Source organism: Lepus europaeus, chromosome 13 (assembly GCF_033115175.1).
Source record: "Lepus europaeus isolate LE1 chromosome 13, mLepTim1.pri, whole genome shotgun sequence".
In the NCBI taxonomy this organism is placed as follows: domain Eukaryota; kingdom Metazoa; phylum Chordata; class Mammalia; order Lagomorpha; family Leporidae; genus Lepus; species Lepus europaeus.
The window spans coordinates 99,433,182-99,448,751 of record NC_084839.1 but is presented as its reverse complement, the minus strand read 5'-3'; positions in this window follow the sequence as shown (position 1 = coordinate 99,448,751).

Sequence of the window (15,570 nt, the reverse complement as noted above, 5' to 3'; positions counted from 1 at the left end):
TGGAAGATTTCTCCATTTTTTGGTATCCTCTTCTATTTCTTTCTCTAAGGTTTTGTAATTTTCATCTTAGAGATCTTTAATGTCCTGGTTAAGTTTATTCCAAAATATTTGATTGTTTTTGTAGCTATTGTGAATGGGATTGATCTTAGAAGTTGTTCCTCAGCCGTGGCATTGCCTGTGTATACAAAGGCTGTTGATTTTTGTGCATTGATTTTATATCCTGCTACTTTGCCAAACTCTTCAATGAGTTCCAGTAGTCTCTTAGTAGAGTTCTTTGGGTCCCCTAAATAAAGAATCATATCATCTGCAAAGAGGGATAGTTTGAGTTCTTCCTTCCCAATTTGGATCCCTTTAATTTCTTTTTCTTGCCTAATAGCTCTGGCTAAAACTTCCAGAACTATATTGAAGAGCAGTGGTGAGAGTGGGCATCCATGTCTGGTACCAGATCTCAGAGGAAATGCTTCCAACTTTTCCCCATTCAATAGGATGTTGGCCGTGGGTTTTTCATATATTGCTTTGATTGTATTGAGGAATGTTCCTTCCATACCCAGTTTGCTTAGAGTTTTCATCATGAAAGGGTGTTGTATTTTATCAAATGCTTTCTCTGCGTCTATTGAGAGAATCATATGGTTTTTCTTCTGCAGTCTGTTAATGTAGTGTATTACGTTGATTGATTTGCGAACATTGAACCATCCCTGCATACCAGGGATAAATCCCACTTGGTCTGGGTGGATGATCTTTCTGATGTGTTGTTGCATTCTATTGGCCAGAATTTTATTGAGGATTTTTGCATCTGTGTTCAACAGGGATATTGGTCTGTAATTCTCTTTCAATGCTGCGTCTTTTTCTGGCTTAGGAATTAAGGTGATGCTGACTTCATAGAAATAATTTGGGAGGATTCCCTCTTTTTCGATTGTTTTTAATAGTTTGAGAAGAATTGGAGTTAGTTCTTCTCTAAATGTCTGGTAGAACTCAGCAGTGAATCCATCTGGTCCTGGGCTTTTCTTTGTTGGGAGGGCCTTTATTACTGTTTCAATTTCTGTGTCAGTTATGGGTCTGTTTAGGTTTTCTATGTCTTCCTGGCTCAATTTAGGTAGGTTGTATGTGTCCAAAAATCTGTCCATTTCTGATAGATTTCCCTGTTTGCTGGCATACAGGTCCTTGCAGTAATTTCTGACGATTCTTTTTATTTCTGTGGTGTCTGTTGTTACGTTTCCCTTTTCATCTCAGATCCTATTGAGTTGGGTCTTTTCTTTTTTTAGTTGGGCCAATTGGGTGTCAATTGTGTTTATTTTTTCAAAAAACCAGCTCCTCATTTGGCTGATTTTTTGTAATGTTTTTTTGGATTCAATCCTGTTGATTTCTTCTTTGATTTTAATTATTTCTCTTCTCCTACTAGCTTTGGGTCTGGTTTGCTGCTGATTTTCTAGATCCTTGAGATGACTTGAAAGCTCATCTATTTGGTGCCTTTCCAATTTCTTGATGTAGGCTCCTATTGATATAAACTTTCCTCTTAACACTGCTTTTGTTGTATCCCATAGGTTTTGGTATGTGTGCTGTTATCCTCATTTACTTCCAGGAAATTTTTGATTTCTCTTTTAATTTCTTCTCTGACCCATTGTTCATTCAGGAGCATGTTGTTCAATCTCCATGTGTTTGCACGTGTTCTAGGGATTCCCGAGTTGCTAATTTCCAACTTCATTCCTTTGTGGTCTGAGAAGCTGCATGGTATGATTCTAATTCTTTTGAATTTGCTGAGACTTGCTTTATGGCCAAGCATGTGGTCAATCCTAGAGAAGGTTCCATGTACTGCTGAGAAGAATGTAAAGTCCTTAGATGTAGGATGAAATGTTCTGTAGATATCTGTTAGATCCATTTGGGCTATAGTGTCATTGAAATCTACTGTCTCCTTGTTGGTCTTCTGTCCTGATGATCTGTCTAGCTCTGAGAATGGAGTATTGAAGTCCCCCAGTACTATTGTATTGGGGTCTAAGTCTCCCTTTAAGTCCCTTAACAAGTCTTTTAAATAAGCTGGTGCCCTGTAATTCGGTGCATATACATTGATAATCGTTATATCTTCCTGTTGAATGGATCCCTTAATCATTAAATAGTGCCCCTCTTTGTCTCTCCTAACAGTTTTTGTGGTAAAGTTTATGTTGTCCGATATTAAGATGACTACTCCCGCTCTTTTTTCATTTCTGTTGGCATGGTATATCTTTTTCCAGCCTTTCACTTTCAGTCTGTATGCATCATTGTTGGAAAGATGAGTTTATTGTAAGCAGCAAAAAGATGGGTTTTGTTACTTAACCCAATCAATCCAAACATCTACAGCCAACTTATATTTGATCAAAGATCCAAAACTAATCCCTGGAATAAGGACAGTCTATTCAATAAATGGTGCTGAGAAAATTGGATTTCCACGTGCAGAATCATGAAGCAAGATCCCTACCTTTCACCTTACACAAAAAAATCACTCAACATGGATTAAAGACTTAAATCTATGACCCGAAACCATCAAATTATTAGAGAGTATTGGAGAAACCCTGCAAGATATAGGTACAGGCAAAGACTTCTTTGAAAAGACCCCAGGAGCACAGGCAGTCAAAACCAAAATTAACATTTGAGATTGCATCAAATTGAGAAGTTTCTATACTTCAAAAGAAACAGTCAGGAAAGTGAAGAGGCAACAGACAGAATGGGAAAAATATTTGCAAACTATACTACAGATAAAGGGTTGATAACCAGAATCTACAAAGAAATCAAGAAAATCCACAACAACAGAACAAACAACCCACTTAAGAGATAGGCCAAGGACCTCAATAGACATTTTTCCAAAGAGGAAATCCAAATGGCCAACAGACACATGAAAAAATGTTCAAGATCACTAGCAATCAGAGAAATGCAAATCAAAACCACAGTGAGGTTTCACCTCACCCCGGTGAGAATGGCTCACATTCAGAAATCTACCAACAATAGATGCTGGAGAGGATGTGGGGAAAAAGGGACACTAACCCACTGTTGGTGGGAATACAAACTGGTTAAGCCACTATGGAAGTCAGTCTGGAGATTCCTCAGAAACCTGAACATAACCCTACCATACAGCCCAGCCATCCCACTCCTTGGAATTTACACAAAGGAAATTAATTTGGCTAATAAAAAAGCCATCTGCACATTAATGTTTATTGCAGCTCAATTCACAATAGCTAAGACCTGGAACCAACCCAAATGCCCATCAACAGTAGACTGGATAAAGAAATTATGGGACATGTACTCCATAGAATACTATACAGCAGTAAGAAACAATGAAACCAAGTCATTTGCAACAAGATGGAGGAATCTGGAAAACATCATGCTGAGTGAATTAAGCCAGTCCCAAAGAGACAAATTTCATTTGTTTTCCCTGATGGCGACAACCAAAGGGGAAACCTGTTAAGTGAAATGGACACTATAAGAAACAATGACCTGATCAGCTCTTGTCCTGACTCTAGATGTACAATGTAATACTTTATCCTTTTTAGTATTTGTGGTTGTTGTTGTTGTTTTTGTTGTTCTAGTACTAGTGGTTGAACTCTGTAATTAACACACAATTATTCTTAGGTGCTTAAATTTTAACTGAAAAGTGATCCCTGTTAAATTTAAGAGTGGAAAAAGAGAGGGAGGAGATGCACAATTTGGGACATGCTCAATCAGACTTGCCCCAAATGATGGAGTTAGAAATGTGCCAGGGGATTCCAATACAATCCCATCAAGGTGGCATGTACCAATGTCATCTCACTAGTCCAAGTGATCAATTTCAGTTCACAATCGATGGCTTGGATAGGTCTAAGAATCAAAGGGATCACACAAACAAGACAAGTGTCTGCTAATACTAACTGATAGAATCAAAAAGGGAGAGAAAGATCCAACATGGGAAGTGGGATACACAACAGACTCAGAATGGCAGATGTCCTAAACAACACTCTGGCCTCAGAATCAGCTCTTAAGGCATTTGGATCTGGCTGAAGAGCCCATGAGAGTATTGTAGGCATGGAAAGCCAAGATACCATGGAAAAGAAAAAAAAAGAAGAAGACCTAAATGAAAGATCTCTGTGAGTGAGATCCCAGTGGAAGGAACGGGGCACCAAAGAAGGAGGTACCTTTCTCTGAAGGGAGGAGAGAACTTCCACTTTGACTATGACCCTATTGGAATAAGATCGAAGTCAGCGAACTCTAAAGGCTTCCATAGCCCTGGCAACTCATGCCTAGAGCCTAGGGAGATTACTGACGCCATGAACAGGAGTGTCAAATTGTTAAGTCAGCAACAGGTGTCACTGTGTGCTTACATCCCATGTGGGATCTGTCCTTAATGTGTTGTCTAATGTGAAGTGATGCTATAACTAGTACTGAAACAGTATTTTTACACTTTGTGTTTCTGCGTGGGTACAAACTGATGAGATATTTACTAATTATATACTGAATCGATCTTCTGTATGTAAAGATAATTGGAAATGAAAAAAAAAAAACCTGGTGTTAAATTGGAAATGGCATAGAAAATTAATTAATTTTTTAAAAAAAATATTATGTAGGATCTCTGTCTTTAATGTGCTGTACACTGTTATTTAATGCTATAACTAGTACTCCAACAGTATTTTTTTTCACTTTGTGTTGCTATATGGGGGCAAACTGTTGAAATCGTTACTTAATATATACTAAACTGATCTTCTGTATATAAAGAGAATTGAAAATGAATCATGATGTGATTGGAAAGGGAGAGGGAGCAGGAAAGGGGAGGGTTGCAGGTGGGAGGGAAGTTTTGGGAGGGGGAAGCCATTGTAACCCATAAGCTGTACTTTGGAAATTTATATTCATTAATTAAAAGTTTAATAACCCCCCCCAAAAAAATAAAAGAAAATCATGTAACTCATTCCCCCCTCCTCCTCATGTAAGAACTAGATCGTGTTTTATTCTCTCACCTTCAAATCCTTTGTCTAGGGCCTCAGCTAACTAACATAAATAGGGAGTCTCATTTTAAGATTCTGTCTCATGTGGTTCTAAAACTGCCTCAAATTCAAGAAGTAAGGGAAAATAATTATTTTTTATTAAATGAGGAAGACCAAATGGTGACAGGTGATTATTTTTTGAGAGGCAGAGAGACATATATATAGGGAGCTCCCTTTGATTGGTTCACTTTTTTTTTTTTTGACAAGCAGAGTGGACAGTGAGAGAGAGGCAGAGAGAGAAAAGTCTTCCTTTACCGTTGGTTCAACCTCCAATGGCCTCTGCGGCCGGTGCGCTGCGGCCAGTGCACCGCGCTGATCCAAAGCCAGGAGCCAGGTGCTTCTCCTGGTCTCCCATGTGGGTGCAGGGCCCAAGGACTTGGATGTCCTCCACTACACTTCCGGACCACAGCAGAGAGCTGGACTGGAAGAGGGGCAACTGGGACAGAATCCGGCGCCCCGACCAGGACTAGAACCCGGAGTGCCAGCACTCTGCTAGGTGGAGGATTAGCCTATTGAGCCATGGTGCCAGCTTGGTTGGTTCACTTCTAAGATGTCCTGACAGCCAGGGCTTGGCCAATACCAAAACTAGGAGCCATAAACCCAATCTAGAAACCTTATGTGGGTGGCAGGAGCCCAAATACTTGAGCCGTCACTGTTGACTCCCTGGGTCTGCATTAGCAGAAAGCTGGAGTCAGGAGCCATAGCTGGGCATTGAACTCAGGCATGTGTGGAACATGGGCATTATAAACAGCATCTTAACCTGGGCTAAATGCTTGCCCTATCAGCAGATGATTTGAAGATATTTACAGCTGAAGTGAGATCACCATTTGACCTGTATTCACCTATCTCAAAGTTTTTATTGGCAGCCATATGCTCATCTCTGTAACAATTAAAAATGTGGTGGAGTTGATGATTTTCATGTAGCAGGGATAAAGGCTCAAATCCTAAGAAAATAGATATGCTACTCTTTTTTCACAAAACCAATAATCTTACTTCCACAGAGGACTCTCCTTAGAGAATCTGCAGGTCAAGAAGAACTCAACGAGAGGTATATCTGCCTTTCTGGGAATATTATCTTAGGGAACTCATAGGCTATTAAGAAATAATTAACATCAGATAGGTCAAATAATAGATTTTCTATCAAAGAAGATAGTGGCTCCCGGAAAGCCCCAAATAAAGTGACTCTATGTAGAATGAAAATCAGGAGCTGATTTTAAATCAATAGTTTTGTAATATGGAGAAACAATCTAAAATAGAGTCTGCCGGGTTTAAAAATCTCTAGAACTCTGAATTTTGTGCTTAATGAGAATCAGACTTTGACTTCCACAGCATTTGGGTTTGAAATTCCTCTGGAATATCAGAAATCTTGGTATTTCAATATGACCCTTTCCCATTTCCATGAACATCAGAGACACGCTAGCTACAACACTGTGGAATGTTTTCCCTGTAATTTGCTGATTTAACATGTTTTTGCTTGGCATTTTCAAATTTTACTTTTTCTTTTGCCATTAACTATTTCTAGGGTAGCTTTATAAATTTAAGTTTTGGTATTTGTGCAAGATTTACCTGGTAAGAAAGGATAATTTCTAAAAACTACATTTTAATAAATCTTATCAAAGTTCAGAATATGTTAGGATGAAACCATGCACAGTTTACTTTGTGGATGACACTTTTCCTTCATACACATAGAAAGAACTATATAAACTTCACAAATTTGCATTCAGAGGGCATGTTAAAACTAAGAGGTAGCATTAACTTAAAATTCTTGGTGGAAGTCAAACCTTTATCATGTAAACATATTTTCCTGCGTAATTTCATGAAAGCTCGTTTATTTATCTTGCTAACACTACGGTCCAATATAAGTTTATTTCTAAATTCACTTTTACAAGCTATAGCTTTTTGCAAAGATAATAGTAGGAAAACATTTATAAACCATAGATTTTCATAAATTGGCCCCAATCAGATGCTTAGTAGGAATAGTATTATCTCCAGTTTTTACTCTCTTTTAAAAAAAGCACTGGAACCTTTCATTTTGTTAATATTAAAAAAGGCCAATTTCTTAGATTCTGTGTCCTATGGACAAGACAAGCTGAAAGAACCTAACTCTGCTTCCTTTTGGTTCTAACTTCCCACTTGTGTATGTATATTTGAGTGTGTGTTCACAAGTATAAAGAAATCATTATTTTTGCAGCTTCTGGCCTAAATGCATTTTAGTCCACTTGCTATAATTCAATTTACTTCCTTCTGAAAATAGTGCCTCAGTTGCAATCATCTCCTCCTTAAAATCTCCATGCAAGCGCCGGCGCTGCGGCTCAATAGGCTAATCCTCCGCCTTGCGGTGCCAACACACCGGGTTCTAGTCCCGGTCCGGGCACCGATCCTGTCCCGGTTGCCCTTCTTCCAGGCCAGCTCTCTGCTGTGGCCAGGGAGTGCAGTGGAGGATGGCCCAAGTGCTTGGGCCCTGCACCCCATGGGAGACCAGGAGAAGCACCTGGCTCCTGCCATCGGAACAGCGCGGTGCGCCAGCCGCAGCGCGCCTACTGCGGCGGCCATTTACTACGGCAAAAAGGAAAACATTTCTCTCTCTCTCTCTCTCACTGTCCACTCTGCCTGTCAAAAAAAAAAAAAAATCTCCATGCAAGCAAGCTTAGTTAATAAATACAGATTAATATAGCTGAATACCAGTTTCCCCCTTAAGCCCACTTTCTCAGAATATTATCATCTGATTGGTTTACGGAGAGAAGAAAACAACAATAAGGTTGGGAGGGTTGGAGACAGTGGTAAAATAACAATAAAAATAGCAATAAAAATGCTAGATATAGCATCTGTTTTTTGCTTAGCCCGTTGAGCTTGACAGTTCCTGATTTATGCTATAGTCCATGTTTGAACAGATATGAAAAAGGGAAAGGTAAAAGAATGTCTATGTGAGATATTAAATAGTGCAGGAAAAATAAGAGCTGTTATTACCCTGGCAAGGAAAAGAGAAACTCAGTGAAATTTCTTTCCACAGATTTGCCTTTGTGATCTGCAAGGTGCTGTTCCCCTGCTTACATTCCATTACTCTGGCAATGCGCTCCTGTGAAATAAAGATTATTAAAGTGCATATGATTATTTTGCTGCTGAGTGAATAAGACAAGCTGCTTCTGAAATGCCTTATCAGGGGAATTCAATTTTAAACCAAATTGTGTTTTTGTCTCCTTCTAGCTTTCTCCTCCCTCCCCCCACTTCAAATAAAACCATCATCTCCATGGTTACCTCATGATATTTTGTTACTCATTGACACCCTGAGTATTTTAAGCTTTCTTTTAATTTCATGAACCCATTTTTCCCATTTTATTATAGCTTTAGTCTATTTTCCAGCTATCTACCATCTGTTTGGAAATCAGTATGCAATGTGTCTTTGACTTGATTTTTATTATATAGTAGTAATAAAAGTAATGGGTTCTGAACTAAATATAAATACATATATTACCCACTGGATATGCAATATTTGAGCAAAGGATGAGACAAAGAGCTAAGATATAGCATAAGGTATATGAACATATTTTCCTGTGTAATCTTATGGAAGTTCATTTATCTTGCTAATACTACAACCCAATATTTCTAAATTCTAAATTTATTTATTTATTTCTAAATTCATTTTTATATGCTATGCCTTTTTGGCAAAGATAATGGTAGGAAAACATTTATTAACCATATATTTTCATAAATTGGCTCCAATCATATGTTCAGTAGGCATTTTCTTATTGCCAGTTTTCACTCACTTTTAACCAATCTTTATCTCTTGGGTATTCCCCATCCTGCACCACCCTGAGATGACATTATAGAGATGGGAAGTTCTATAGTTACATTGATAGTCACACTTTTGTTGCCTGATACTTCTACATTTCTATTCAGTTAAGTAAGATAGTAGAGGAAAGATTCTCGCAAGTCTTCTTCTCTATTATTAGCCAATTTCCTGAAGAGAGAGTGATAATAGTTTTGCTAGAATTATCTATTTGATTTTATGGGAACCTATAGTTTTAGCATATACACAGTTCAAGCAAAGGCCAAGCAAACACAAATTGGCAATGGTTAGTGTGCACTGTTTTCATGCTATCTATGTGAAAAAGTTATTTAAAATCTTTTAAAATAAGAGTTAAATCAACTGAACAAGAAGTGAAAGAAACAGGAGTCTGTTTAGAAAAAGGCAAATTTCCAACAGAAGCTACACCAAAGACTCCTTATGCATCTGTACCAGCCTGGAGAAACTTCATCCTACACTGCTTGACAAAGAATGGTGGAGACAGATGACAAGATAGCACTGTATCTACCAAGACTGACTATAGAACATTTTTCCACTACCATAAAGCACTGGCATGTAAGCAGATACTTTTGTATAAAACACACACACACACACACACACACGGAATATAGTACAGTGTTGATATTCTCAAAACACAGAATGTGAATCTTCACCTGTTAACATTAATTTTCAGGCCTTAGCAAGTACCGTACATACCCTTACAATAATAAATCAGGCAAGCCCCTGGTTTATTATTTAACTACAAATTATGATCATTACTAAGAAAAGGCATTGGTGTTTAACTAGTTCTAGAAACTCTAAGCACAAGCAGAATGCTGTATCACTACTTCTGATGAAGCAAATCAAATTTACTATTATACATCAGATCTTTGGTATGCCACCAACATCATGGAACTCATGGCTGTAATTCACTCCCAGCACTGCCCAGAAGGTGTCACCACAGCCTCACTGGCTTGAATGACTTGGGGACTTGTAGGGAGTAAAAATCAAAGTGGGGAAAAGACATAAAGAAAAAAAAAATCTTCATGCAAACAAAGGAAAACAAAACAACTACCAGGCAGTAACATTTCCAAATAAAGAAACCCAAACACTTACCACATGCTAAAACTGTAAATTTACTATGAGAAAATAGGCCTCCACTTGTGGATGTAATAGAATGAGATTCAAGGAAGGTGCTACTTGAGATAGTCATTTTATGGAAAGTAAACAGCAGGTGATTAATGGGAAATATTCATGTACAGCAACTGATCCAAATTTCTCACCTAAACTAGTTTACATCATTATCACATCCAGTTTTCTAAGCTGAATTGCACCACATGAAAGGGAAGATAAGAAAGCAGCTGGGAAGAGATAGAAGGAAGGATCAAAGAACATAAAACACAAAGTCTTGTATTGAGAAGCTGCACCAATTAACTCCAAATTACCACCAAAGTCAGAAAAGATGAGCCTTGAAGGAAAAATATTTGTTGCTGCACTGCATCTTGCTTTAGTGGGGTGTCGTCACTCATGTAACTTGCAGCTAAAAGCCATCCCCTTTTAAGGACTATGTCTTTTAATCTCTGCTCTTCCCCCCTATAGTTTAATTAAAAGACAATGAACCTTTTAAAGTAGTCAAATGGGAAATATAAAATTGCACCATCTTATCAAGTCTTAAGATATTCCTATTCTCAAAGCATGAGAAGAATCAAAAACCATACTTGACACTTTATTATATTCCAGTCCCTCTGTGCCATCTCTTCATCAGGGTTCTTGGCTGGAATAGCTATTTGAAATCATAAAGGCAATTCAATCTCAGACTGAGTCAAAAATTTTAAAAACAATGGTTAAACTATACCAATCTGATGTATTATCTTGAGCACAGCAAATGATTTTTTAATTTTTAAAATGGTATTTTTGTAAATCTGTATTCTTCCTGTGTTTAAGTGACACGGTTCTAAAAATTAATGGACTTCCTTTTCAAGGTGTTATTTACTCAAATATGTGATAGTTTTAGAGCAAGTCAGCTAAAATAAACTTAGTAAAATGTTAATGGTTGATAAGCAGGCCTAAATGCTTAGCTTTCCTCCAATTCCATAGCCCAAATCTATTAATTTTGGCAAAGGGCACCAAGAAATATCCATGCCATTTGAAATGTTCCATGGGAGTCTTTAAAAATGAAGGTCTTGTCTACTCTTTATAGACATTAAAATGCTTCATCCCAAAGACCCCTTTATAGCAAATTGCAAACTGTTCTGTTTTATCTGCTTTAACAGGATGAAGGGCTGAACTGGCCCTAGAGAAATGGGATACAGAGTCTGAGTAGCTCAAACTTGAGATTTCCAATAAACCATCTCCACAATTAGAGGAAAGGCATAGAGGAAATTCATTTCTTCAGAGTTGCAACCCATGAAGAATTATTCTATACTTCCTTACTTATTTCATCACTAAAAATCTAACTAAAATCATATTCCTTCAATGTTTCACTCCAAGCTAATACAAAAGCTCATTATAATCAGCCTAGTAAAGCATGCACACATATCCTTTTTATCACCTGACTGTAATATTCACTATCTTAATTCTTGATTTCTTGCAAACTTAAATAAGCACTACTCATACAGTCATTATTTTTCTTTAAAATTTATTATTTTATTTGAAAGGCAGAGTCCTAAAGAGAGAAGAGGAGAGACAGAGAGAGGGAGAGGGAGAGAGATCTTCCATCCTCTGGTTCACTCCCCAGATGGTTGCAAGAGCCAGGACTGAGCCAGGCCGAAGCCAGGAACCAGAAGCTTCTTCTGGGTCTCCCATGAGGGTATAGGTGCTCATGTACTTGGCCCATCTTCACTGCTTTCCCAGGCTCATTAGCAGGGAGCTCGATTGGAAGTACAAAAGCTAGGACTACAACTGGCACCCATATCAGATGCTGGTGCTGCAGGCCAGGTATTTAACACATTGAGGTATAGCACCTGCCCCAGTCATTATTATTCTTCAGCTATAAGTCCAATCGCCTAGTATAGGTTGAAAGTTTGCATAGCTTCCTTTTTTCTTACTGTACTAACAATTGCTACTAAGTAAATAATGTGCATATTTTACTTAGTTAATAATTCAGGCAAGGCATGAGATTTAGGTTTAATTCTTCATCCACAAATTCCTATATTTGGAATGTTGCTAAAACTTCTCAATACACTACTCAGTTCAGTAATGACAACTCTCACCATCTTTTACCCTTCTGTAAAGTATATCTGTCTCATTTCTTGGAGTGATTGCATACACAACAGATACCAAGAGTCTGAAATATTAACTTGGGAAAAATAATGCTTTCCTTTAGATTGCAAATAATTATTGTGATTAATCCAACATTTAAAAAATATACCAAAGCCACAAAATCACAAGCATGCCTCTTTGTAAGTCATCTAGAAATATCATATTAATAAAAGTGGAAGAATGAGGAAAAACAAAGTCTCTCATCACCAACTCCTAAACATTAACAATAGCAAAAATGATAATTTATTAGGAAAAATCACAAAAGTTCAGGGAATGTTTCTCAAACACATTCTGGAGTTCTATGTTACAGTAAACACAAGCTGAATAATGTGGAAATCATGCAGTCTGTTCCCTTCTCTAATTTCTTATTTTTTGTATGAAAATATCATTAAAATTGTACTAATCTGTCAGAAAGGAGATGAGATATAATGCAAACTTCTCTCAATTAGAATAGAAAAGCATTAAAAAGTGATTTAAAGCACAGACTCAAATGAGATAGACCTACATTTGAATACTGGTTCTATTGACTACTGACAAGTTCTTCAACAGTCTAAGATTCAAATTATTCTTTTATAAAATGACAATCATATAAACTTTGTAGGGTTGCTGTAATTGAATAAAATAGATAAAATGTCCAGCATAGCAAATGTCATATAGCAAATAAATATTCAACTATTAGTTGAAACTGAAAGGATTTTCCTGTGAGTTGGGGGAAAAATCCACTGGAGAAATTTTCATTTCTTAAAAAAAGTTTTATTTCATGGGCAGAGTTACATTCAGAGGGAGAGGGAGAGGAAGAGAGAGAGAGAGAAAGGCAGAGAGAGAGAGAGAGCGAGAGAGAGAGAGAGAATATCTTCCATCCTCTGGTCTCAAGAGACAGGACTGAGCTAGACTGAAGCCAGGAGCCAGGAGCTTCTTCCAGGTCTCCCACACAGGGGCCCAAGCACTTGGGCCATCCTCTGATGCTTTACCAGGCACATTAGAAGAGATATGGATCAGAAGTGGAGCAGCTACTCAAAACAGAAAACATTCTATATGAAATATAAAATGGAAAACAAAAAGCATAACCAGGCTCAGAAATAAGATATAAACCTCCATGGCCCAACATAGAAAAAGAAATTCAAAGCAGGGTGTAGGGCTGAGGCTACTGGCATGCTGGATCCAAAGAGAAACAATGGTAGCCAGAGGTGGGGCTCCAGTGAGGTAAGAACATATGTTGCACAGAAATGGGAAGGAAAGAGTACATGGGACATTGAGGGCTGGTACAGGGCTCCTGCTCACCTGAAATAGAGTACAGTGGGGACTGTGGTTGTGGAGCAGCGAATTAAGGCACCCCTTGCAATACTAGCATCTCATATAGGAGTGCTTGGTCAAGTCCCAAACATTCTGCTCCCAAGTTAGCTTCCTGCCAACAGGCTAGGGTAGCAGTGGAAGATGTTTCAAGTGCGTGGGTCCCAGCCACCCATGATGGAAGTCTGGATGGAGTTCCTGGATCCTGGCTTTGGTATAGCCCAAACCTGGCTACTGCAGCCATTTGGGGAATGAATTAAGAAGTGGAAAATCTTTCTCTTCCTCTCTCTGTTACCCTGTATTTCAAACAAACAAACAAACAAACGAAATAAATCTTTAAAAAAGAAAGAAAATACAGTAGCTGAATATGTAAACCAATACCCAGTAATACTCTGGGTTGAACATCAAACTGTCATTATAAAACCTAGGGGCGGGAGTGTCAGGGAACCAGATTCAGGTAATTGAAAAATTATCATAGGGAGTAGTGAACAAAGTCAAATAAAAAGAACACTATGCTCATATAACCTCCTACTCAAAATAGGCCTACAAACCAAAATTCACAAAAATCTAATACAAACAAAGGTATCAGGGCCGGTGCTGTGGCATAGTGGGTAAAATCACTGCTTGTAGTGCTAGCATCCCATATGGGCGACAGTTCGAGTCCCAGCTGCTCTACTTCTGATCCAGGTCTTTGCTGTGGCCTGGGAAAGCAATGGAAGATGGCCCAAGTCCTTGGGCCCCTGCACCCACATGGGGGACCTGGAAGAAGGCTCCTGGCTCCTGGCTTCAGATAGGCACAGCTCCGGCCATTGCAGCCAATTAGGGAGTGAACCAGCAAATGGAAGACTTCTCTTTCTCTCTGCCTCTCCTTCTCTCTCTGTGTAACGCTGACTTTCAAATAAATAAATACTTAAATAAATCTTTAAACCAAAAAAAAAAAAAAGGTATCAAGCAGAATGAACAATTGACAGTAAGAAAATTATATTATTCCATGTAAAATTAACTTAATTGAAACAGTCTGACAGGGGCCAGCACTGTGGTGCAGTAAGTTAAAGCCCTGGCCTGAAGTGCAGGCATCCCATAAGGGTGCTGGTTCTAGTTCCGCTGCTCCACTTCTGATCCAGCTCTCTGCTATGACCTGGGAAGGCAGTAGAAGATGGCCCAAGTCCTTGGGCCCCTACACACATGTGGGAGACCCTGAAGAAACTCCTGGCTTGTGGCTTTGGATCAGCACAGCTCTGGCCATTGTGGCCATCTGGGGAGTGAACTATCAGATAGAAGAACTCTCTTTCTGTCTCTACCTCTCTCTGTAACTCTGTCTTTCAAATAAATAAAATAAATCTTAAAAAAAAAAAAAGAAACCATCTGACAAAGAGTTAAGAGAAGTATATTTACAATGTTTGAAAATATAAATGAAGGAAGAATTTCTGGCCAAAGGCAGAAATTGTAACATCAAAAAGGAAGAATAAAATAAGAACAGGAAGATATGGGTTAAAAGACGTGAAAATGTAGTCAATGAAATTAACTCAATAACATGGATAAACTCTGGACTTGAATTTGTATATAGAAAATCTTGAGGAATCAGCCAAAATTGCTATTAAATCTATTAAATGAGGTCAACAAATTTGTAGAATATGAGACCATTATGCTGTGCAAAGATCAACTGCATATCAATATACTACCAATATATGGGCTATAATATTTGAAAATTAAGTAAATAATTATTTTTAAATGGCATAAACATAAATACATAGAAATAAATATTAAAAGAAACATAAACATAAATACATAGAAATAAATATTAAAAGAAAAAGGCATATTTCTATACCTTAAAGTAAAAATGTTAAAAAATCTTAAGAGATCAAAATAAGTGAAAAGATATCTAATGGTTTTCCAGTAAACAGAAAGACCTGTTGACAGCAATGCTCCTCAAATTAATGTATAGATTCAAAAGGAACCCTATCAAAATCCCAGATAGTTTCTTGAAAAAACTGACAAACATCCTAAAATTTAAGTGGAAATGCAAGGGACCCAGAATACCCCGAGATATCTTCAGAAAGATGTATAAAGTTGTAGGATTTATATTTCCTTATTCTAAAACTTACTAAAAAGTTACAGTAATCAAGAATCTGTGGTACTTGCCTAAGGATAAACACATAGTTCAGTAAAGAGAATTAAGATCCTAAAGGCACACCCATACATTTCTGGTCAATTGAGTGTCAACAAGGGTGCCAAGATAATTTGATGGAGGAAAGA